Source organism: Rhinoraja longicauda, chromosome 1 (assembly GCF_053455715.1).
Source record: "Rhinoraja longicauda isolate Sanriku21f chromosome 1, sRhiLon1.1, whole genome shotgun sequence".
Lineage (NCBI taxonomy): Eukaryota > Metazoa > Chordata > Chondrichthyes > Rajiformes > Arhynchobatidae > Rhinoraja > Rhinoraja longicauda.
Window position 1 is genome coordinate 128,817,499 of NC_135953.1, and position 23,852 is coordinate 128,841,350.

General features: G+C 42.6%; 1 long non-coding RNA gene across 1 annotated transcript; it reads left to right on the plus strand.

Moving 5' to 3' along the window:
* Window positions 1-10,149: 10,149 nt before the first annotated feature.
* LOC144600720 (uncharacterized) lies at window positions 10,150-23,835 on the plus strand. Its single transcript, XR_013548176.1, has 3 exons — window positions 10,150-10,217; window positions 13,641-13,746; window positions 23,708-23,835. It is a non-coding gene; the product is annotated as an uncharacterized LOC144600720 (long non-coding RNA).
* Window positions 23,836-23,852: the final 17 nt, after the last annotated feature.

Here is a 23,852-nt window from a genome sequence, read left to right on the forward strand (position 1 = left end):
ATATATTATTCTAGCTTTGCCAATTACCATATCAATAATAGAAAATCCCTTAATATTTTCTCTTTTGCAATGTTTATCCCATCCCTCGTTCACTAAAACCTTTATGATTATATGATGTACGTCACATATAATGAGACGCATATCTTCCAGAGATGCACAGAGTCTCTTACACAGAGTAGGGGAATCAAGAACCAGAGGACATAGGTTTAAGGTGAAGGGGAAATATTTAATAGGAATCTGAGGGGTAACCTTTTCACACAAAGGGTGGTGGGTGTATGGAACAAGCTGCCAGAGAAGGTAGTTGAGGCGGTGACTATCACAACGTTTAAGAAACAATTAGGCAGGTAAATGGATGGGACAGGTTTGGAGAGATATGGGCCAAATGAAGGCAGGTGGGACTCGTGTAGATAAGACATGTTGGTTGATGTGGGCAAGTTGGGCCGATGGGCCTGTTTCCAAGCTGTATCACTCTATGACTCTCGATATCCGTCCGTTATGAAGGCAGCAGAGAATAATCTTTTTGCAGACATAAGTCAACTTTTTGGACCCAAATAGGCCATAATCTTTGCTTTGTTATCCTTTTATATACTGAGAAAACATCTTTTTTATTTTCTTTGACACCTTTGCCACCTTTTTTATTCAGATCCTCTCTACTTTCTGCATTTGTGACAGAGGGAGTGCAGCAAAACTTCACCTGATGATATCTTGACTGTAGTTTTGTGAAGTGGTTGGGTTTTTTTAAGAGGTTAAATATCATGGGTCAGTACTACGTGAAGTTCAGTAGAATTTGAGGTGATCCTGCTGAAGCATACAAAATTCATACAGGGCTTGATGGAGGGATAATGTTTCCCAAGGCAGCATGATTACAACCCAGGAATCACAGTCTCAGAAAAAACGGCTGGCGAGGGAAGAAATTTCTTCATCCAGAAGATATCTCCCAAGTGGTCTGTGGTGACTCAATAATTGAAAAATAGAGAGAGAATGAGAGATTTGTAGATATTAAGGGTAACAAGGGATATGAAGTTAGTACAGGAAAGTAACACTAAGGTCTAAATTCAGCCATTAACCTATTGATTGGTGGTGCAGCTGGGATTATTCAGCGGTTATAATATTATGTGGAAGTCGTAGCCATTAATTCAAAACAAGAACCAGCCTTCAGAATATCTGAGGAGGGCATGGTGGTGCAGTGGTAGAGTTGCTGCCTTACAGTGCCACAAACACGGGATCGATCCTGACTACAGGTACTTGTCTGTACGGAGTTTGTACGTTGTCCCTGTGACCTGCATGGGTTTAATTTGAGATCTTCAGTTTCCTCCTGCACTCCAAAGAAGTAATGGCGTGGAGGTTAATTGGCTTGGTGTAAATATAAAATTGTCTGTATTGTGTAGAGGATAGTATTAATGTGCGGGGATCGCTGGTCGGTATGGACTTGGTGGGCCAAAGGGCCTGTTTCCGCGCTGTATCTCTAAAACTAAAAAAAACTAAAAACTAAATATCTGCTCTAATGTACATTGAAATGTACATTTGAAATTAAAAGAACAGCTTTGCAACTGTTCTTTTAATTTCAAACAGGTTACTCCTTTCAATGTACATTAGAGCAGATATTTAGTTTCACCCCAACCCCGGGCACTTTCCCCTGCAACCGCACGAGATGCAACACCTGTCCCTTTACCTCCCCCCTCAACTCCATCCAAGGACCCAAACAGTCTTTCCAGGTGAGACAAAGGTTCACCTGCACCTCCTCCAACCTCATCTATTGCATCCGCTGCTCTAGATGTCAACTTATTTACATCGGCGAAACCAAGCGCAGGCTCGGCGATCGCTTCGCTGAACACCTGCGCTCGGTCCGCATTAACAAAACTGATCTCCCAGTGGCCGAACACTTCAACTCCCCCTCCCATTCCCAGTCTGACCTTTCTGTCATGGGCCTCCTCCAGTGCCATAGTGAGGCCCACCGGAAATTGGAGAAACAGCACCTCATATTTCGCCTGGGCAGTTTGCAGCCCAGTGGTATGAACGTCGACTTCTCCAACTTTAGATAGTCCCTCTGTCCGTCCCTTCCCCTCCCCCTTCCCAGATCTCCCTCTATCTTCCTGTCTCCACCTATATCCTTCCTTTGTCCCGCCCCCCTGACATCAGTCTGAAGAAGGGTTTTCGACCCGAAACGTCACCCATTCCTTCTCTCCCGAGATGCTGCCTGACCAGCTGAGTTACTCCAGCATTTTATGAATAAATCGATTTGTACCAGCATCTGCAGTTATTTTCTTATACTCACATGACCATGACCTCTTCTTATATGCATCAGCTGAAGGTGAGGTAATGAAGAATGTTTATTGGTCTATGTCAAACCAGAAATCTTCAGCTTAAGTTATTTAAAACCATAGTACTAGAGAGGAAGGGCAGCCAGAATTTGTTCCCATTATAAAATATGCAATTTTACTAAATAACCTGTCCATATTTACCATTTTAAAGATTTGTCGATAATTATAGGCATCAAACTTATTAATTGATCACTCAACGGATCCTGAATCTTTGGGAATTATCTTCCTTGGAGGGCTGTGGAAACACAGACATTGATTGCAGTGAAAACTAATATTTATAGATTTCTGGACGTTTGAGGAATCAAGGGATATGGTGTTCATAAGTTCATAAATTTTGGAGCAGAATTAGGCCATTCGGCCTATCAAATCTACTTCGTCATTCAATCATGGATCATCTATTTTTCCCTCTCAACCCCATTCTCCTGCCTTCTCCCCATAACTCCTGACACTTGTACTAATCAATCTCCACCAGAAAAATATTCATTGACTTGGCCTCCACTGACTTCTGTATTCAGGTAGATCAGCCCTGATCTTGTTGAATGGAGAGGCTGAATGATCTAATCTTTCTCCTATTTCTTTTGTTCTCATTTACCATACATTTTCGTCCTTTCACCAAGATATCCCCAACATGTTTTCTTCATGGACCTTTGGGCAGTGTAGGTGCAGCGGTTAGTGCTGTTGCCTCACAGCCCCTGTGACCTAGATTTGATCCTGACCTTGGGTGCTCTTTGTAGTTGGCACAGTCTCCAAATGGTCCCATGGACTCTGGACTCGCCCCAGAACTAAACACGTTAAGGATTTCTTTCTGTCACTAAAGAAGCAATAAAAATTCTCTTTGCAGCATTCTGCAGTAGATTTAGTAAATTACAGCAGATAAACATTCATGGTATATTTCACAAAGGATATTAGATTAATCAACTCTGGAGATGAAAAGGTAATGTCATAGTAATTTCATTTTTATTTTTATTACGTTTGGGGTTAATATTTCAGCAACAAGTTTCTCCAATTTGTTTGCTGCAGCTAACAAATGTTATTACTCTTTCTGAAGCCTAACAGGAATGACAAATATAACTGCTGCACTGAGGCAGAAGATTAAATACAAGTGAAACAGGGGGTTCCCTCAGCTACAATTGATTACAGTCCATCAAAGTAATGATTAGTCTACCTTAATGAGCTATTTTTTAAACCTCTGCCTAAAGTTTTGGTTACAACCTCTTTAACAGGTTTTTTTTTTGAGAATGAATCTATTCAATTACAGCTATTTAATTCTTAACATTTCAATGATTGTTAGAAACTGATTTAAGCATATTTTAAAACCTAAATTTATAAAATATGTACAGACAAATGTTATGATGTTAATAAGTAAATTATAAAATATGTGCACATTTTATGGGGCGGCATGGCATGGTGGCTCAGCAGTAAAGTCATTGCCTTGCAGCGCCGGAGACCCGGGTTTGATCTCAACAACGGGTGCTGTCTGTAAAGAGTTTGTACGTTCTCCCCATGACCGAGTGGGTTTTCTCTGAGATCTGGATAGCGTTAATGTGCGGGGATCGCTGGTCAGTGCAGACTCGGTGGGCCGAAGGGCCTGTTTCTGCACTGCATCTCCAAACTAAACTAAACTAATTTGTGAAGATGGATATATTAGTTGTTGAGAATTTGTTTTGGGACTGCGAATAAACTGAGCAACGTGGTCAGGGAAAAAATAAGAGAGTACAAAATCGCGGCAGGGATCATTGTGCTTGATTAACTCTTGCGTGCATGACCCAGTACAGGATGCACATAAATCCTGTTAGAGCCAGCTGCACCATTCATTGCATTAGTGTTTATTCATGAGGTATGGGGGTGGATGTAGAGTACGTGCCAGCGGCGAATGGAACACCCCATTCATAACAGGGAGTAATGATATGCTGAGCCACAGCAGGCAGGTCACTGGTGGGAAAGCTTTCAGTAATATTGATCAGGGACAGGATTAATGGTTATCTGGAGGAAAGTGGATTAATTAAGGCAAGCCAGCACAGATTTGGTTGGGGAAAATCAAGTTTGATCAATTTAAAAGATTTTTTTGATGATGCAATGGATAATGTCGGTAAGGGCAATGAAATTAGATTATAGAACTTCGCACATAGACAATAAAACAGTACAGTATGAGAACAGGCCATTCAGCCCACAATGCCTGTGCCAAACATGATGCCTTGCCATCACTTATCTACTTGCACATAACTCGTATCCATTCCCTGCATATCCACATGCCTTTCCCAAAGTGTTTTAAATACCACTAACAAACCTACTTCAACCACCACCCCATGGCAAAGCTTTCCAGATAGTCACCACCCTCTCTGTAAAGAAAACTTACCCCGCACATCTCCTTTAAACTTTGCCCCTCACTTTAAAGCTATGCCCTCATTCTTAAAGCTTTGCCGTCATTGCAATGAAAGCATGCTATCATTCTGATGGACAGGGACTTCCAGTATGCTTTAGATAAAGGTGCTGCATAACAGGTATCAGCAAAGCTGAAGTTCATGACATAAGTGGGACGTTGATAACATAGATACAAAACTGGCTGAAGAAAAGATCACAGTGATTTTTTTCGGCTGCAGAAGAGTAACTAGATATTGCCCTAGAATCGGTTTTAAGGCCATTACTTTATTTGATCTAATTAGTGAGATTCACTTCGGTTTCTAGCAAAAGAAAAGCATTTTGTGAGCTGTGAATGGGATAGTTATGAATTTGAAGCAAGATATAAATAGACTGGTAGAATGTGCAGGCTCACGGCAGATGAATGGTTGCTGCAGCTAAAGATGGGGTGAAGCATCTTGGAAGGAAGAATGAGAAGGGGCATTAAAGAATAAAGGATACTGTTGTCAAAAGGGTACATGAGCAGAGGAACCTGGGAATATGGATGAACAAATCATTGGAAGTGGCAGGGCAGGTTGCGAAAGCAATTACTGTGGCATAGGTGATTCTTGATTTTGTCAGTGGAGGCATTGAGTGTAAAAGTAACGGAGTTCGGTCGCATAGTGAAATAGCTACAAAAGTAGCTCCCTCACGGCACCTGCATCTTAAATACAATCCTAACCTCTGGTGTTGTCTGCGTTGCGTTTACATGCTCTTCCTGTGCAAAGGTGGATTTCCACCGTCACTCCATTTCCTCCCACATCCTAAAGAAATGGGGGTTGGTAGCTTAATTGTCCACCATTAATTACCCCTTTGTAGTCGATGAGCAGTAAACTCTGGAGGGAGTGGATGGGAGTATGGGGAGGTTAAAACAAGGGTCAGAGCAGGATTGGTGTAAATGGGTGTTTGATAGTCAGCACAGACAGTGGATGGCCGATGGGCCTACTTCTGTGCGGTACGACTCTGTGCCATGTTGGAGCTTTATAAAACATTGTACTCCATCCTTAGCTGGGGCACTGTGGGCAATTCTGGTCATTGATTGGAAGAATGTGGAGGCTCAGAAGAGGGTCCAGAGGATAATGATTCCAGCGAAGAGGGATTACAGTTGCAAGGAAGACCTGCAGTGCCTGAGGCTGTTTTCTTTGCAGAAGAGAAGACTGAGAGGAGTTCTGATAAAAGTGTGTAAAATGATAAATAGCTAACTTCCCAAAAGCTGGACAGTTAGTTGACAGCCCCCCAACTAACCCCACAAAAAAAAACAGGTTAGTTGGGTGGCTGTTCCTATTCTTATAAGGAAAGGGCACTCATCGTGAGATGGGGGAAGTCTTGCATATATAGCGAATAGTTGTAATCTGGAATACACTGCCTGCAGATGTGCTGGAGGCAGGTTTACTTGTGGCCTCCAAGAAAAAAATGCGATAAATCTCACTAATTAGATCAAAAAAAGCAATGGCCCCAAAACCGATTCTAGGGCAATGTCCATTTACCCTCCTGCAGTCCAAGGGGGACACGAGAGTTATGGGAATCGAACCATCCGCAGTCGGGGCGATCGAAGCTCCCGTGTCTGCGCGTTTGAAGCTCCACAATCGGGGCGGTCGAAGCTCCTCTGGCTTGGCACTCCCGTAGTCGGTCCCTAGCCAAGGGACCGCGAGCTCCACGATGTTAAGTCCGCAGGCTCCTGTGGCTGGAGCTCCCGAAGTCGATCCCTGACAAAGGGATCGCAAGCTCCACGATGTTAAGTCCGCAGGCTCCCGCTGTTGGAGCTCCCGGTCGCTGGCAGGCTGCCCGGGGTCAGTGGCTCCCTCTCCCCTGTCAAATGGAATCAATGCCAGAAGTAAGCCACCAGGTACTTGGAAGTAGTGCAATTAAAACATAAATGAGTTGATAGGAATTCTCAGTGCCATTTGACACATCGACATACAGCAAGATGCATCTCAACCACTGCACCACTAGATTCTCATGTTGCTCCATACACCACCAAACAATAAAGAGTCACAAATCTTACTCGGCAGTAATATATCTGATCAAATGCAGAGATTTCCCATTTGACCAAGCCTCCCAGGACTGAGATGAGGAAAAATATCTTCACTCTGAGAGGGTGAACATTTTGAATTCTCTACCCCAGAGGTCTGTGGAGGGTGAGTCATTAAGTTAATTCAAAACAAAGATCAATAGATTTCTGCACATTAGGGGAATTGGCAACAGTGCTGGACAATTGCTTTAATGTAGACTGGCCATGATCTTGAAAAAGGTGGGACAGGCTTGAAGGGCTGGATAGTGTACTTCTCTGTACACTAGAGGAGAAAATGCACCCTGAGGGTTAATCTCCCAACCGCCGACTCAGCACGTCTATTTTATGTCGTTCCCATGTGTTTGATCAAAGGGAGATGCAGCAAATTCAAGGCAGGCTAAAAGCAGCACAACTATTTTTAAATCCACTCGAAAACAAGGGGAAGATTTAATTTTGAAAATAATGCAACAAGCTGAAAGCAAAGGTGCAAAAATGCAGCAGGTTTGCGTACAGCAATGCCATTTTGCTGTAAAAGAAAGAAAATAGTAGCTTAAGCACAAACAGAGTTCAATAGGAAGCTGGGGGTATGACAACAGAAATAAATTGTTCACATCTCAGAAGTCTAAAATCAACAGTCTCTGCATAGTTGATCAATGTTGAAAGAAATGTTGTGTTCCTCCAAAGGTTTTTTTTAATGCATTTATATATTATGTATGTATTTATAGGTCATGTGGTGCGGAATGTTACAACATCGCCATGTCTGTATATGATGTGAACACCACTTGTTCTCCGCCTGTATAAAATGAAAACGGAATATATGGAAATATTAAAGAGGCACATGGAGTACCTCTGGAATACCTTATAGCTGTGGAGTAAGAAGCAGAGGTTATGGCATCCACACTTGGAAAAGTGTGAAAACATCAATGTTGGGCATCGGAGAGAGTGGAGAGAACAAAGGGAATAGCTGGGACAGGTAGAGACTAGGTGAGAGTGAATGACACAAGTGACATTCTTGCTGGTTGAGAGAGGTTGGTGAAGGTTTGCTAACTGTAGCTGATAAAAGTACACGCCCTCATTTTAAATCAGCTGAAGTTTCACGTTTGTAGTACTATGGTGCTTTTTTGTCACATGTGGACCACAGAGTGACATTCCTTTTGCATAGATCACACACACACACACACACACACACACACACACCCACACACACACACACACACACACACACACACACACACACACACACACACACACACACACACACACACACACACACACACACACACACACACACACACACAGCCATATTTTGGCACCATTTACAAAAACGTCTGAAGTCCGGTCCACGTGCTCGATGTACTAGAGCGGCTCCCAATCCAGGTAAACCCCTGGCTTCTGCCGGGCCTCTTCCGTCGCTGTCGACCGGCTTGGCCCACAAACCGACGTCCCTCTCCTCGAACTTTATGTCCCGGGGGAGCCTCCTGCAGCCAAGCTTGGAGGTACTGGAGGCAATTCCCCAGACCCTCTCCTACCGGCCCACTCCTCGTGTTTGTCGCCACTAGCGGCTCATCCCTCATCATGTCTCCGGTCTTTGGGGCCGTGCTCAGCGACTTCCGAGCTTCCTTCCTGCAGGCCGAGGCCCCACCTTTGTCCTTTCTCCACGTTCTTCCTTTGACCTGCTCCGCAGTGCATCCTGGGAGACTCCTCTTCCAATCAAAATCCTCCAATCTCCCAAGTTCAAATTGGCAATCACAATTTTCTTAACGACCCAGTTTCAAATATATAAAAATTGGTGTCAAAGATTAGCACTAGTGGGAGAAGTTACCCAAATAAAAAATATGTTGTTGTACATTCAAAGGTTTGTTCATCCTTGAAATTTGTTTCAGAACTCCAAGAAAACTTTAAAGTCAAAAGGCAGAATGAGAAGAAAATACAGAAATGAAAATTGTAATTTCCAACTTTATAAAATTGAGTTTCCAACTGTGGACTGATACAATGGATTTGTCCAGATACATAGGAGCTAAAATAATGGAGTGGGCGTTGTGCTCACAGCAGCAGTAATTGTCCTAGATTTAGATTTAGATTTAGGTTTATTATTGTCACTTGTACCAAGGTACCATGAAAAGCTTTGTTTTGCATGCTATCCAATCGTATCAGATAATACTATAGATTGAAGATAGACACAAAATACAGGAGTAACTCAGCAGGTCAGGCAGCATCTCTGGAGAGAAGGAATAGGTGACGTTTCGGGTTGAGACCCTTCATCAGACCAAGAGTCAGGAGGGGGACACGAGAGTTATGGGAAGGTACAGAACAAAGCAGAGCCTGCATCGATGACTCAGGAAAGGTGGAGCTCACAATACACAATACTATACACAACTGCAAACACATCAAACAATCGGTAACAATATTGTATCAGTACAATAGGTAGAGCAAAGGCAAAGATACAGAGTGCAGAAAAAATTATCAGCATTGTAGAACAACAATTCCATAGACAAAGTCCAATGTCTACAATGGGGTAAAGGTGAATTGGACAGTACCCTAGCTCATGGAAGTCTATTCAGAAGCTTGATAAACAGAGGGGAAGAAGCTGTTCCTGTATAAACCGGTAACATTCACTCTTAGAACTGCACTACGGCAGAGAGTATGTGTCTGTCATTGCTGTTTCCATGCCATTGTTTATGCCACTGTGCTTTGATTTACTTAAAATATTCAAGGTGTGAAATTAGAATGCTTAATTTAGATTTTATTTTGGTGATGCGGTGTGAAAGTGCTTCCAAGTTTGTTTGCAGATTGACTTAATTAAATTGCTTATCAAAATGGGTAAAGCGACACATCGCGTGTGCACTCCACTGGTTGGTGGTGTTGCCATTCATTGTCCAGTGTTGATTTGACATCAGCCTTCTTTAAATGAACTACGCTGATCCCACTAATTTCGTGCAGCACGGTGGCGCAGCGGTAGAGTTGCTGCCTTACAGTGAATGCAGCGCCGGAGACTCAGGTTCGGTCCTGACTACGGGCGCCGTCTGTATGGAGTTTGTACGTTCTCCCCGTGATCTGCGTGGGTTTTCTCCGAGATCTTCGGTTTCCTCCCACACTCCAAAGACATACAGGTTTGTAGGTTAATTGGCTGGGCAAATGTAAAAAATTGTCCCTAGTGTGTGTAGGATAGTGTTAATGTGCGGGGATCGCTGGGCGGCGCGGACCCGGTGGGCCGAAGGGCCTGTTTCCGCGCTGTATCTATTAAAAAAAAAATCTAAATCAATCGTTGATCATATGTTTGCAATGTGACTTCTGGCAGCAAGAACAATTATTACTGAACCACCCCTCTCATTTTTCCACAGAGACCGCTCCCCCCGCAACTCCCTGGTTAACTCACCCTTTCCCACCCTGCCCAGGTACTTTCCCCTGCAACCACGAGAGATGCAACATCTATCCCTATACCTCCTTCCTCCCTCGACTCTGTCCATGGACCCTGACAGTCTTTTCAGGTGAGGCAGAGGTTCACTTGCACCAACCTCATCTACTGTTTCCACTGTTCCAGGTATGAATTCATACAGTATATATGCGAGACCAAGCGCAGGATCGGCGATCGTTTCGCTGACCACCGTCACTCATTCTGCCTAAACCTACCTGACCTCCTGATTGTTAAACACTTTAACTCCCCTCTCTCATTCCCATACTGAACTTTCTGTCCTGGGCTTCCTCCACTGTCAGAGTGAGGCCCAACGCAAATTGGAGGATCAGCACCTCATATGCTTGTGAATAAACCTCATATGCTTGGGCAGCTTGCAACCCAGCAGTATGAATATTGACTTCTCTAACTTCAAGTAACTCTTGCACTCCCTCTCTCTCCATCCGTCCCCCATCCTAGTTCTCCGACTAGTTTGATTGGCCTCCTGATTACATTTTACTTATTGTACGCGTCGTTGCCACCTCCACCTCAGCCAACAATGATCTATTCTCCATTTTCCTTAATATACCACTTGTTTATCATTCCAATTTTTGTACTAAAGTCTCTGGATAGAACTTGAATCCATAATCTTCTGAATCAACACTCAGTGCCATTAAAGAGAAAAAAAACATATATAGAAGGGAATTAAAATCAATCTAAAAAGCGTACTTAATCATTTTAGTGTATTTTTTAACGATCTTGCCTGGTTCGAATAATTTCTTCGTTTCACCAGCAAGCCAGCAAGGGGAATGTAAGATATCCTGACGAAGTAAATGGTTTTTTTTATACAAAAGTGATGAGAGAAACAAGGGTGGCTATTTATTTAGTGGAGCAGAACATTGTCTTTTGTTTTGTAATCACAAGGAATGAGATTCATTCTTTACAATTATACAAGGCTTTTAGCTGGTAAAACACATAAAATCTAAGTTTCCAGTCCAAAATAAATATGCAGTGGAAAAGGTTTTTTGATTTTTGCTCATTTAGGTAAGACCAGAGGTGAGAGTGGAGAAATTGGAAAGGAAAAAAAAAGATTATTAGAAAAAAAGCCTGACAGTTAGAACAACGTTATCAAAATGACCACTGCAGTATCTGGCACTAATGTGAAAATCACATGGAATGAGATTAATTCTTTTCAAGTAAACAAGGCTCATTTGAAAAATCTTATAAACAAAAATCTTAGCCTCAAAACTGCAAATGATCACACATTTCCATTGATATGTGGACAACAAAGGGCTTGTTTAATGTGGACTTACCAGATACAGTTTAAGAATTGATTAGGACATGTATCCTGGAATGATTATTGCATGTGGAGTGTTTGCTTTAATGCACAGCATTCGTTAAAGAAGGATGTAACAACAAGCTCAATCATTCACTTTGCACAGAAGCTGCAACAGTCTACAGCCAGAAGATAGAGGCTCCATTATAACATCATACTGTGTTTCCTAGCAACATAAAGAGCTTGCGTATTCTTAGATTCTCTATTTGAATGAAGTAGCTTGACTAGGAGAAAGCTTTTTATTTTCTCCCCTTTGTTCTTTCTGTGTTCTTTCATCCGTTCCCCAATTTAAAAAAAAATAATGAGTATATGGCCCAGATATTCATTGGCGACATGCCCATCTTACAAACGTTTAATATTACAGGGAATGTGCATTTGAAGATTTTTGACTAGAAAAATTAACAATAATGATCATGGTTTCTTTTAATTAAGTTGGATCTTCACATACAGTAGATATTAAACAATTTGTGTAAGTAAATAAAGAGCTTATTGGCTCTCCAAGGTCCTTTTATTAAACTTATTTTTCATGACTGTGCCATGCAGGCATGGTTGTCACTAATCTCACTTGCTTGGCATCTACATCAAGTTGCCAGTTTAATCATCTCCTCAGTCTTTCTCTGAAACTGAACCAGACTGTTCACTGCCTTTCTACCTTAATTAAACCCAAGTTGAACTTTCAACTCCCTCGACTCGGGGTCGGGATCCCTCGACTCTGTCCAGGGTCCCCGACAGTCCTTTCAGGTTAGGCAGAAGTTCACTTGCACCTCCTCCAACCTCATCTACTCTATCCGTTGTTCGTGACGTGGACTCTTGTACATCGGCGAGACCAAACGCAGACTTGGCGATCGTTTCGCAAAACACCTTCGCTCTTGTCGCTTGAAACAACCTGATCTCCCGGTTGCTAAACACTTTAATTCTCCTTCCCATTCCTACACAGACCTTTCTGTCCTCGATATCCTCCATTGTCAGCATGAGGCAAAATGCAAATTGGAGGAAAAGCATTTCATATTTCATTTCGGCAGCTTACGGCCCAATGGTATGAATCTTGATTTCTCTCACTTCAGGTAGCCCCGCCATTCCCTCTCTCTCTATCCCGCCCCCACCCAAGTCGCACTTGCTTCTCACTTTCACCCATCAAACAGCTTCCATTGGCCTGTTTCCTTTATCATTGTTACTTTTTGCATATCTTTCATTCATTGTTTATTTATCTCTCCACATCACCTTTTATATCTCTCGTTTCCCTTATCCCTAACCATCTCTATTGAGGTAAGAGCTTAGAATTCAAACCTGGGAATAAGGTTCTGACTGTATACCCTATTCATGCCTCTCATAATGTTATATACTTCTATCATGTCTCCTCTCAACCTCCAATGCTCCTGAGAAAACAATCCAAATGTATCCACCCTCTCCCTAGAGCTAATACCCTCTAATACCCTCTAAGCAGCTTCCTGGTAAACTCTTTTGCACCCTCCTCAAAGCCTCCACATCGTTCCTGTAATGGGGTGTCCAGAACCGCATACAATGTAGTCTAACCCCAAATGTAGTCTAACCAAAGTTTTACAAAGCTGCAATATGACTTCCTGACTCCTAACTCCATGTCTCAACCTGTGAAGGCAAGCATACCATATGCCTTCTTTCACACTCTATTTAGTGGTGCTGCCACTTTCAGGGAGCTATGACTTGAATCCCAAGATCCCTCTGTACACCAATGGTGCTAAAGGTCATGCCATTAACTCTATCTTTTCCCTTACATTCGACCTCCCAAAGTATAATATGTCACAAAAACAAAATAATTCTCAGGCATCTATTCTGTGCAGTTTGCACGGTACATCCTACCGTTTAGTATGTAGTAAGTACTAACTCACAAACCACTAACTCACATAAGAAGTGGATGGAATGTCACCATTCATAGTGCAATATTCAACTGACATCTGAAATGGAGTCACATTTACTGCGTAGGAACATGTTGGGGCTTCAACAGGCAATCAAGTTTTATAATGTTCTGCCTGTTGTTAGTCTTCTTTCTTTTTGACAGTTATATCTGCAATGTGCTGTACTTCATTGCAAAGGCACCTTGGGCATTTGAAAAGTTCCAAAATAAACCTTTTCATGAACGTTGGTGCAATTTTCGCTTGTTTTTGCCTCTTTAACACTGATGTTTGTGTTGTACTTGTGGATGAATAGGGGAGGCAGAGCAAACATGGCTGAGAAGCTCGAAGAAAGAAAGGCTTATTTCTGGAGATTCCAGCCCCAGCATACCGTGACATGGAGAATATCGCTTAAACCGGATGTAAGCTGATTTCTGTGTGAATTTTGCATGTTCTCCCCATAAGAGTGAGTCAATTGGAGGAACAGCACCTCATATTTCATTTGGGCAGGTTACAACCCAACGGTATGAATATTGATTTCTCTAACTTCAAGTAACCCTTGTTTTCCCTCTCTCGCCATCCCTCCCATACCCTAGTTCTCTGACTAGTTTCACTATCCTTCTGATTAATTTTGTTGTTTCTTGTCACCTTCCCCTCAGCTAACAATGAACCATTCTACATTTCCTAGGTCTCGACCCGAAACGTCACCCATTCCTTCTCTCCAGAGATGCTGAATGTCCCGCTGAGTTACTCCAGCTTTTTGTGTCTACCTTCAGTTTAAACCAGCATCTGCAGTTCCGTCTTATACATTTCCTTATCATTGCCTGCTTTGACTTGTTGTTTTCACACCTTACCCCTCCATATCCTTAGATTCCATCTCCCCTGACTCTCAGTCTGAAGAAGGGTCTGAACCCAAATCATCACCCATTCCTTCTCTCCAGGGGTGCTGCCTGTCCCGTTGAATTACTCCAGCATTTTGTATCTATCTCCCTGTAACTGAGTTTTCCCGAGTTCTCTGGTTTCTTAGCAAGAGCCAATGACATTCTGTTTTAGTATCATACAACATAGAAACAAGCTGTATCCAGGCAACTGATTCTGCATCAAACATAATGCCCCCATTTGCACTAATACCACATTCCCTTCAACTCTTTTCAGATTCTACCACTCACCCACACATTTGGGGCAATTTACAGTAACCAATCAATGTACCGTGCCTTTGCTTGCCTTTGGGATGTGAGAAAACCGAAACATCTGGTACAAGCACATGCAGTTTTGGGGAGAATGTGTAAACTCCTCACAGACTGCACCAAAAGTCAGGACTGAAGCTAAATCACTTGAGCTGTGAGGCAGGCAATCTCTGAGCAGTGCCAAAGTGTTATCACACCGTTAATAAGCTGCTGTTAATTATCCTTGGTGCAAGTGAATGGCAGAATCAGTGCAAAACACAAGGGACTGGAGATGCTGAAATCTAGGGCACCAAACAATGTGCTGGAGGAACTCAGTGAGCTGAGTAGTATCTGAGATGGAAAAATAATTCTCTACGTTTGAGGCTGAAACCTTGCCTCAGGACACAATGTGATGTACAGTACTCTACCTGTTACCTAACCGATGCTTTATAACATTGTACCATAACCATTTAGTTCGGCACAGTGGTGCAGCAATAGAGTTGCTGCCTTACAGCGTTTGCTCCATCGGAGACCCGGGTTTGATCCCGACTACAGGCGCTGTCTGTACGGAGTTTGTACATTCTCCTCGTGACCTTTAGGGTTTTCTCTGAGATATTTGTTTTCCTCCCACACTCCAAAGGCGTACAGGGTTGTAGGTTAATTGGCTTGGTATAAGTGCAAATGGTTCCCAGTGTGTGTAAGATAGTGTTAGTGTGTGGGGATCGCAGGCCGGTTTCTGCACTGTATCTCTAAACTAAATGAAACCCATTGAAAGTGCTGTGGAGGGTGAGAGGGGTGGGGGTGAGGTAAATGACCGGGGTGCAAGAGGGATAGTATGATCAATGTGGGTGGCTGCTTGATGGTTGGAGCTGACATAGTTGGTCGAAGGGCCTGTTTCTATGCTGCATGACCTTAAATATGTAATATGCATGGAATCACTCTTCCACCTCCATCTTGCAGAGGAATGATGATGTCACACCTTGTGCAGGCAAACCTCCAATCGTTTGCCCTTGTCTGATCTGCTCCACGTGCAGAGACCAAAATCAAAGACATCCTTGGGTCCCAATCTTAGAGTCTTAGTTGTTAATCCATGCCATGTATGTCAGTAGGCTGTCCACCACAATAAGAGCAACGCTTCAGATGCAAGGAACTGTGGAGGTTGCTCTTTCTTGCTTTCACTCAAGGAAGGGAGATTTTGTTTCCTCAGAGCAGAGTCGCGGAGCACAGAAAAAAGTCTATATGACTGACCACACGTACGCCAACCATTAAGTACTATTTATACAAATCCCATTGACCAGTATTTGGTTCACCCTTCTATGCCTTGGTGATTGAAGTGCTTGTCCAGATACGTCTTAAATGTAGAGAGAGTACTTGCAGCAATCACCCATGCAGGCAGTGTGCTCCAGGTTCCTATCGCCCTCTGGATGAATAAGTTCTTCCTCAGATCCCCTCTAAACCCTAAATATTCACTCTCTAGTTGTAGGCACCTCTTTTATGGGGGATCATTTCCTACTATCAACACTATCTATCCATAATTTGGTTTACCTAGATAATGCCTGCTCTTCACTTCCTCGATTCACTTCTCCATACATGCCATATCCTTTATCAGCCCTTGATATCCCTTGACATCAATGATTCCCTGGACATTCTATCTGTACCTTTTACCCTTTTGGAACACATTGCCCCCGAACTCTCACTAATTTCATTTCTGAATGTGTCTCACTTCTCTGGTGTGGATCCACCTGCAAGCAACTGCGCCCAAATGACTTCTGCCAGGTCCCGTCTTACAATATTGAAAATCAGCCTTTCCCTAAATTCAGCATCTTGATTTCCTGATCATCCTTATCACATTCCATCAACATGCTGTAACTTAAGATGTTACGGTCGCTATCTCCAAAGTGCCTCCTCGCTGACACTTCAATTACTTATTTAGCGACATTCCCTAGGATTAGGGCCACTACTGCTCCTTCTCTGGAAGGCGATCTACGTGCAGTAAATTGCCTATAATCCATTATCCAACTGTTCAGTAATTCCTCATACATTCACAAGATAATATACAGTCACAATGAGTACTCCAGTCCCTGCACTCCCTTTCCACTTACCAGAGCCCTGTTTCTCCTGCTCCCTCAAACACAGTGAGTGCAAATGGCTCCCCAAGATGAGTTTCACATGTCTGATCGACTCCGGAAGCATTTAGCTGTAGTCCTCAGGGAAGTATCCTGAAGGATACTTCATCTTCTTCTGATACATCATCCGTGCTTTCACCACCAGGAATGCTCAGCCTTTACCTAAGGCACTGCTGCATGAGGAGTAGAAGAAGGTGATGGAGCAGGGGGAGGTGGAGGAAGGAGGAGAGGAGGAATATGTCCACGGGGAGGATACAGGAGGCTTCTGGATATCTCTCACTGCCTGATGATTTTCTTGTCCATATCCATGCAGGCAGACAGAAAACAGGGGCAATGGCAGCCGAACCTCACACAGCTCATCCCAAGACTGCATGAGATTACAGAGAGTTTTGGAAGTAGCCTAGTACATCAGATCAGCCACCCTTCCATCGACTCCATCTACACTCCCCTCTGTCGCATCCTGGTCATTCCGTCTACTCCTCACTCCCATCATGCAGAAGATACAAAAGTTTCAAAGCACACACCACCAGACCCAGGCACTGGTTCTTCCCCTCTGTTATCAGACTTCTGAATCCTTCTTCCACAAGATGGACTTAATCCCAATTCTCTAACCCACCTCTTTGCAGACTTTGGAATTTTTCCTGGAACTGTAACACTACAATGAATAACTATTGAGCACTCTGGTATTTTTCCCTTTGTTCCACATGTTCAACTTGTGAATAGCTTGATTGTACAGGTCTAGACAATAGACAATAGACAATAGGTGCAGGAGTAGGCCATTCAGCCCTTCGAGCCAGCACCGCCATTCAATGCGATCATGGCTGATCACTCTCAATCAGTACCCCGTTCCTGCCTTCTCCCCATACCCCCTCACTCCGCTATCCTTAAGAGCTCTATCCAGCTCTCTCTTGAAAGCATCCAACGAACTGGCCTCCACTGCCTTCTGAGGCAGAGAATTCCACACCTTCACCACTCTCTGACTGAAAAAGTTCTTCCTCATCTCCGTTCTAAATGGCCTACCCCTTATTCTTAAACTGTGGCCCCTTGTTCTGGACTCCCCCAACATTGGGAACATGTTTCCTGCCTCTAATGTGTCCAATCCCCTAATTATCTTATATGTTTCAATAAGATCCCCCCTCATCCTTCTAAATCCCAGACCATCACACAAACCAACCTCCCTTCCATTGACTCAATTTTCACCTTGCGCTGCCTCATAATCAAGGACAAGTCACACCCTGGTCACTCCTTCTTCTCCCCTCTCCCTTCAGGCAAGAGGTACAGAAGTGTGAAAATGCAAACCTCCAGTTTCAGTGACAGTTTCTTCCCAGCTGTTATCAGGCAACTGAACCATCCTACCTACAACTAGAGAGCAGTTCTGAGCAGTCTCTATCTCATTAGAGACCCTCGGATTGTCTATAATCGGACTTTATCTTATTCATGTTATTCATTTTATCACCTTTATACTGTAGATGGCTTGATTGTAATTATGTATTGTCTTTCCGCAGACTAGATAGCACGCAAGAAAAGCTTTTCAAAGTTCCTTGGTACACATGACAATAAACTAAACCAAATTAAGCTAAACCAAATCTGATTTAAATGTGCAGCACGTAAACAATAGGTTTTCACTGCATCTTGGTATATATGACTATAATAAACCAAAACCGATGCCAATTTTGTATTTATAGCCAGGTTCTGGCTCGAATCATGTACTTCAAATACGAAAATTTAACTTTCACAAGCCACAGCAAGCATAAAATCTGTGTGACATTGAAATTATTTATGAACTGAACAGATCAAAACCTTACTGCTTGCCTGTTTTCCTGATAGTAAATCCCTAGATTAAATATCACAAAACATCATCTGTATTTTCATATAAATTCTCAGGTTTCACACTTCTCCAATAATAGTATTTGCGAAAGCAAAATTTTGACAGGTCAGAAGAAAATCTGCTCACAGTGGCTATGTGGATATATGTGGATATGTATTACTTCAGTAAACATACGTTTTGGAGTGTTTGTGTGAGAAAAGAAAAAATAAATGTCAGAGGGACTTTTTAACATGGAAACTGATTACATTTTCCATATGCAAGAATGACAGGAAATGCAGTGAAAAAGCAAAAGTAAATCAAGAAAACATATGACCAAAATGTCCTAGCCCTTGTTACCTAGGTATAAAATAACCATCTTGCAACCTTAGAGGTGATGCTGAAAAGCAGTGATTTAGGGTCACAAAGTCATCGAGTGATAAAGTGATGTTACATTTGAAACATGGATGATGGACACAAAAGAAGAAGAAGACAGTGTGGAAACAGGCCCCTCAGCCCAACTTGCCCACACGGGCCAACATGTCCCAGCTACACTAGTCCCACCTGCCCGCGTTTGGTCCATATCCCTCCAAACCTGTCCTATCCATGTATCTGTCTAACGGTTTCTTAAATGTTGGGATAGTCCTGCCTCAACTACTTACTCTGGCAGCCTGTTCCATACACCCACCACCCTTTGTGTGAAGAAGTTACCCCTCAGATTCCTATTAAATCGTTTCCTATCACCTTAAACCTATGTCCTCTGGTTCTTGATTCACCTACTCTGTGCATCTACCAGATCTGTTCCTCTCATGATTTTATACACCTCAGTAAGATCACCCCTCATCCTCCTGCGCTCCAGGAAATAGAGTCCAGCCTACTGAACCTCTCCCTATAGCTCAGACCCTCTAGCCCTGGCAACATCCTCGTAAATCTTCTCTGTACCCTTTCCAGCTTGACAACATCTGTGGTGAAGTATGCTTCACAGAATGGCTCACCAGCATATGTTACCTGAATTGCAAGTCCACCAGTGGACATGTTGCTCGACATATGTCAACTTACGTAGACAAAATGTAGGATATATTTGTTACAACATATAGTCTAGTGTTGGATTTTTGCATTGATTTACATTCACGGGCCAGGTTATTCCTGATCCAGACTGAGCCTCAAGGTCACCAACATCAGTGTTCCCGTGGTAGCACTTACCATCTGCATGCACACGGGTTTCAACGCCCTCAGAGTTTGGCTGCTGCTGCAGTACTGTGGAGCAGTAGGGGGCTCCTGAGGCTATCCCCAGACCATCCTGATTGTCTAAAGCTCTCATTTATTTTTTTCTAAATATCTCAGATGATCAGAGTCATTTGCATGTCATGTAACATGAATCATGTAACGTGTTTACATTTGAGAAAAGTAAACAATATTTAACAGCCCAAATTTTCTTCTTGTCGTGTTCACACATGCTAGATATTGTGTTTCAGCCAAAACTGAACACAACTCTTAGCGATATCATTGTTCTCTGTGAGGTCTTCAACTTTGCATTCGTGCTCCAATAGAGGACATCTCAATAGGTGCCCCATAGTTTGTGATTCAGTGCCTCATGTGCAGATGTCGTCTTCAGAGTTTATATAATCCCACTTCTTGAGCCAACCCAAATATGCATTTAATTAAAACACATTTATCTAATGTACATGAATTAAACTATTACAATAATTAAATGCATTTGAAACCATAAAGGTGATGCAGAAAAGCAGGATGAGTTTGACTTATGGCGGTCATCATAAGTGATAGGAGCAGAATTCTTTTCTCTTCTTTTTTTGTGTGTTTTTGGGGTTGTGTAATTTTAATGCCTATTTAATGCTTTTATTGTTGGACTGTGTTTTGGGGGTTTTTGGGGTTGTGTAATTTTAATGCCTATTTAATGTTTTTATTGTTGGACTGTGTTTTGGGGGTTTTTGGGGTTGTGTAATTTTAATGCCTATTTAATGCTTTTATTGTTGGACTGTGGGTGACTGAATTTCGTCCAATATTGGATGACAAATAAAGCTATCTTGAATCTTGAATCTTGAATCTTGATCTTAAGTCTACTCCACTATTCAACCATTCAATCGTGGCTGATCTATCTCTCCCTCCGACATGCACACACATATATAAATAAATTATATAACATAGAACTAAAACTTACCTTCACTTGCCTTTTCCATGCAGATTTAGTGACCCCATTCAAATTGATGGGATGCACCATATAATGTCTTTGCTCTATAGTTATGGAGAAATAAATGGATAAGCACTATTGAAGTTGGCTTTGATTTGATTTTTGCTTCTCTAAATTAGTCCATTGCAATTGGTGTCTTCTTATTATTCTAAGGGAAGTCAGTAGTTGTATATCCTGAAAGGATGATTGAAGTAGATGTCCTTGCTATTATAAAGTATTTGAAAGTACACTTGGCAAGCTCTGGCCTGCAGGGCAGCAAACACGGTGCTGAAAAGTTTGGAAGCATTTTACTTATCTCTTGTACAAATGTGATGGGCTGAACAGGCTTCTTTTACATAGATTTTCTTTGATTCGATGATTCTCTTATTACATGGCTCAGAGAAGAATAAGAAGACTTGGTTGCATTGTAGTGATAACGGTTTAGAAAAGCCACCTATATATTTCCAGTACAACAATGCTGGTGTGTCTCAGGTTAGGCCAGTTTCAGCTGCTAATCAAAGAGCACCCCTTCGTTATTTGATAAGGATTTTGGCTGTGAACTAACAATTCAAAAAATTTCAATCACACTTTTTAGAGAATGAAGAAGCCCATGTTTACTCCTGCCTTTGCAATAACATTAGGGGCTTTACAGTGGCGCAGCGATAGAGTTGCTGCTTTGCAACGCCAGAGACCTGGGTTTGAACCTGACTACGGATGCTGTCTGTACGGAGTTTGTACATTCTCCCTGTGACTGCATGGGTTTTCTCCGGTTGCTGAGGTTTTCACCCGAAATCCAAAGACGTACAGGATTGCAAGTTAATTGACTTTGGTAATAATTGTAAATCGTCCCTAGTGTGTATGGGGGTGATCACTGGCGGGCTTGGTGGGCCAAAGAGCCTGTTTCCGTGCTGCATCGCTAAAGTCTAACGTCTAAATTAAGGATTGGCATAACAGGTTGTGAGTAATCTATATGTCATTTAAATCCCATGTCGCATTAACAAAGACCTGCAATCCCCAACTAACTATAAACAGCCATCATGTTATGCCATCGACATTAACATTGTGGCTGTCCAATAAATAGAAGCTTTATTAGATCAATTAAATGATATTGATTATATGATCAATTAATGAATATAAATCAAGGCACATGCCTGGTAGTCTATTCTTTTTTTCAAAATTAAAACATCCACAGAGTTCTAGTCAGGAGTATGAATATTAATGCAAATCCAGCTGCTGGTGGCTTCAGTAACACTCCAAAAGTAGAGTAATTTGTTTCCTGGCCTTGCCGTTCCTGGACTCAATATCTGCTCAAATCTACACAGGAATACTATAGAGACATAAGAGACTGCTGGAATCTGGAGCGAAAAGCAAACTGCTGGAGAAAGGCAGCATGAAGCAGCATTTGCTGGGTGGATGGGCTGGTGGGAGAGGGGGGGGGGGGGGTGGAGGGGGTGAGAAGGAGTTGGTGTTGTTTCATTTTGAGACACTGCATCAGGACTGACGGAGGAAGTCTCAGTCCTGGTGCAGGGTTTTGACCTGAAACATCAACAATTCCTTTCCCCCACAGACTTGACTTGATTTGACTGAGTTTTCCAGTAGTTTTTTGTTTGCGCTATGGCCACAATATGTTGCATCACCTTCTGAGTTATTGTTTCAGGGTTGGATGGGTACGCCTAAAAAAAGGGTTGTGCTAATTTAAGACTTTCACCTCCTTTCCCTGCACTATTTTATATAACCAGCTCATCTATATGTGTAGGAAGGAACTGCAGATGCTGGTTTAAACCGAAGATAGACATAAAATGCTGGAGTAACACCACGGGACAGGCAGCATCTCTGAAGAGAAGGAATGGGTGACGTTTCGGGTTGAGACCCTTCTTCAGAGTGTGCTGAAGAACCTCCGTCTGAAGAAGGGTCTCGACCCGAAACGTCAACCATGCCTTCTCACCAGAGATGCTGCCTGTCCCGCTGAGTTACTCCACCATTTTGAGTCTATCTTCAGTTTATCTACATCTCGGCTTTCTGGATTTCTATTAAGTAACACAATTTTGATTTGCTTACATGCATCTGTGAGTTTTACAAATTACATTTTCTTTCCTAATCTAAAAATACTTATCATTATGTTATCTAGGGAGTAGCAATTCAAAGCTTACTTTGCTAAGAATTCCCAGTCTATTTTGCTTCCATCATAACATACAATGTATTCCTTGACTATCAATTATTCTTGGAGCCATCAAAACTCTTCAAGACAATTAACAAGGGGCATTGCACCTTTATTTCTTTTTTCCAGGATCATTGATAGAAACATAGAAAATAGGTGCAGGAGTAGGCCATTCGGCCCTTCGAGCCTGCACCGCCATTCAATATGATCATGGCTGATCATCCAGCTCAGTAACCTGTACCTGCCTTCTCTCCATACCCCCTGATCCCTTTAGCCACAAGGGTCACATCTAACTCCCTCTTAAATATAGCCAATGAACTGGCCTCAACTACCTTCTGTGGCAGAGAATTCCACAGACTCACCACTCTCTGTGTGAAGAAATGTTTTCTCATCTCGGTCCTAAAAGACTTCCCCCTTATCCTTAAGCTGTGACCCCTGGTTCTGGACTCCCCCAACATCGGGAACGATCTTCCCGCATCTAGCCTCTCCAACCCAGCATCCCTACCTCTCATTGTAATTTTTTTCATTTAATGAAAACAATTCAGATCTGCGATACTTAAGTCACTTTACACAACAAGCTGGAGTAACTCAGCAGTACAGATCCTGCTTCAGACTGGCCGGAAACGTTACCCATTCCTTCTCTCCAGAGAAGCTGTCTGTCCCGCTGAGTTACTCCTGCGTTTTGTGTCTATCTTCGGTTTAAACCAGCATCTGAAGTTGCTTCCTGCACTTAATTTACTTGTCCGCTTTTCCTCGGTATCTTCTTTCATCAAATGCATTTGGCTGAAAATATGTACATCAGTTTTGGGTTTTCCTACCTTACTGGGATATATTCCTTGTTTTTATTTCTCTCTCCAAAAGGTCCCTCGCCACCTTCAAGAAAATGTTTTAAACAGTTACATTTACTTCCTTAATTCATATTTTTGTTTACTTATCTTCAGATGCCTCCTGGTGGAGTCGGCAAGGCTGGAGCCCCCGTGGATTGGTGCCTGGGGGCGAAGTCGGAGCTTGCGTTCCATGAACATGTGGCTGGGGCCTGAATCAGTGCCATGGAGGCATCCAGAGAGGACCCGGCAGCGGTAATGG